Raw genomic sequence first — 2,680 nt, 5'->3', positions numbered from 1 at the left:
AAGAGCCCAAGAAAGAAAAAAGAAAAAGAAAAAAGATACAAAGAGGCTTCCTATTGTATAAGTATAAATTTATCTCTTCTTCTAAAATTAGATCGACTCTTTTCTTTTTCTAATCAATCCTATCTAATTGTCAAAATCATAAATCATAACTTTTTTTTTCTGTTTTGTACAAAAAAAATCAATAAGGGGTTACCAGGCAGTAATAAATGTAGATATTGACTTTTGCCTAATCAAACAAGTCAATTTGGCCATCTCAGCAATTTCTATCATTTTCATCAGTCATTTTGCTCTTGTAAGTATTGCCATATCTTTCCATCTTTGTGCATACTACAATCTTGCTGTGGTTATTTTACACAAAAACAATGTTCCATGACATTTTTCCAACTGCTTGTCTCATTAGTCTCAAGAGGAAGATTCTTTCAAATCCTTTGAATCATCAGTGTATGCATCCGAATCCAAAATTCTTCTAGCTTTTTTGCACATCTGCCAAGCATGATAAAATGATCCTTCTTGTTGTTCACATTTCCAAAACGTTTGAAGTGCCTTTATATATTTCAGACAATTTATCTGGTGTCATATACCAATAACTACGCTCATTTTCCTATACCTGAACAGTATGGGAGTTTATCTGTAAACAACCATCCCTGTAGCACAACCCTATGTGAGTGAGAAAAGAACTGCAAAAAAACCTTCCAGCAGATTATGTCCAAATCATAGCTCCCTAGGGAGAATTCCTAAATATTAAACTGCTTGAGCTTTGCCTGACCTCATACTTTTTGATACGAAAGCTTTATTGCAGATAACAGCATCTTTCATTGTTACAGAACACAGGAATACTAATATGGTGTAATTGGTGAATTCAGCAAGATGTGTTGCGTAATCGGGAATATTCAAATATGTTTATGAACTGAATGATCATGGTTTATTTTTCTGGTGTCTTATGTGTATTGCTGGCAGTTGTGGATGGCATCTTCAGAGGCAGAGTGAGCTGCTTTAGGGAGTATTTCTGGGCAGGCCAGGGGGATTTAACAGGGACTGTTAAGACCTGTTCAGTTCCAGTTGTTAGCCAGTGTCAATCAATCATTGTTATTTCTGTCATAAGAATGCCTACACCAGGATACTTGGGAGTACCTTAAAATTTGAAGATTCCAGTATTTAAAGCATTAGTGAATCCTTGTACCATGCTGGCGATTCAGAGGAATAAAAACTGAAGTAAGATGAAGAGAGGCTGAACCAAAAGGTTAAGCATACATAGGTTTGAATTTATCCTTGTATTTGAGTTTTTTTAGATACAGTTAAAGTATAGTAATTATGTTTCATAATTCTCACTGAACTGAAACAAATACTAAGCTACCTTTTTTTTAACTTAAAGATAAATCCAATGTTTGCCTTCCCAATCTAATGACCTCCAGTCGTATTCCAATTGCAACTCCAAAACACTGGCCTCCATTTGGGGACTCACCACTACGACACCATTTGGAAGGTCTCGTCTTGAAGAGGGGCCTTAGTCGAATTTACTAGGGCCACCAGATATTTAAAAAAACAATTGAAAGCTGCTGCCACCTAGTGATGGTTCGGATTTATGCTCCCTTGATCGACAACCCTGCATTCACGTGTTGAAAGAAATGTCCTTCTGGGTTCAGCTCCAAGTGGGGAAGAAGACACTGGAGACATGGAGGCTGCTTGGAAAGAGTTATTGTTGGACAGGGCCACATGGCTTGAGCTCTGAACAGAAAAGGTGATCACGTGCTTCAATGTTGGTGAAGAAGGAGAGAAGGCCTGAGGAAGGGGCTTGCTAGGCTTTATATACCCTGTTTAGTCCCACCTCTGTTTCCTTTCCTGTGTAAGAAATGTATTCTGATTGGTTGTCAGACTCCCATGGGGCCGTGCAGGGGCTACTCTCTAGGCTGTGATGAGTTCTCAGATGACTTGTGGTTAGTTGAGTAAAGTTCCAACATTAGCCCTTCCCCCTGCAGCTGCAGTGGAGAAGTCTTTATTATGTAAAGTGGGCTAGCCTGGCCTTCTCAATGGCCTATTGACAAAGTGGGGATGGACAGGAAGCTACAGGCAACTATTCTGTCTAAAGCATGTTTCTTTCTTTTCACATCCAGAGAAATATTCTACCTCTTCAATATTTCCTAGGATATTTCATTTTTCTGGGAGACGGCTGGATGATAACTTCCCACACACGGAAATAAACAGGCGAACCTAATTGCACCTTAGCAAATTCACGTGCAACCCTTATATATCCCAAAGGTGCTTTTTTTCCCAAGAGGCAACTGGACTTTCTGGTTTTTCTTTGAAGACGTTTCAGTTCTCATGGGTGGGAAGTGAAACGTCTTCAAAGAAAAACCAGATAGCCCAGTTGCCTCTTGAAGAAAAATACCTTTGGGACAACCATGACCTGGATGACTGAGAACCTCTTAACCTATCCATCGTCACTCTCCCCCCCCCCCATCTCTTCTTGCTTGGGTTGCATTTCAGGGCGTCCGCATTGCAAGACACCAGCATGCCAAGCGAAGCCTTGCACAGCGTCGAAGAGGGAGGCGAGCCGCACGCATATGCGCAAATGCCGGCGGGCTGATCCAAGCACCGGCTGATCCAAGCACCGGCACTTTTGGTAAGATAAAGAGGGCCCCCTGGTGCCCGCCGGCCGGTGATGCAGCGAGGCGGGCTTTCG

Source organism: Thamnophis sirtalis, unplaced genomic scaffold, assembly GCF_051295495.1.
Source record: "Thamnophis sirtalis isolate CommonGarterSnake01/CBP01778 unplaced genomic scaffold, rThaSir2_p1.2 scaffold_3, whole genome shotgun sequence".
Lineage (NCBI taxonomy): Eukaryota > Metazoa > Chordata > Lepidosauria > Squamata > Natricidae > Thamnophis > Thamnophis sirtalis.
This window is presented reverse-complemented; position numbering follows the sequence as displayed.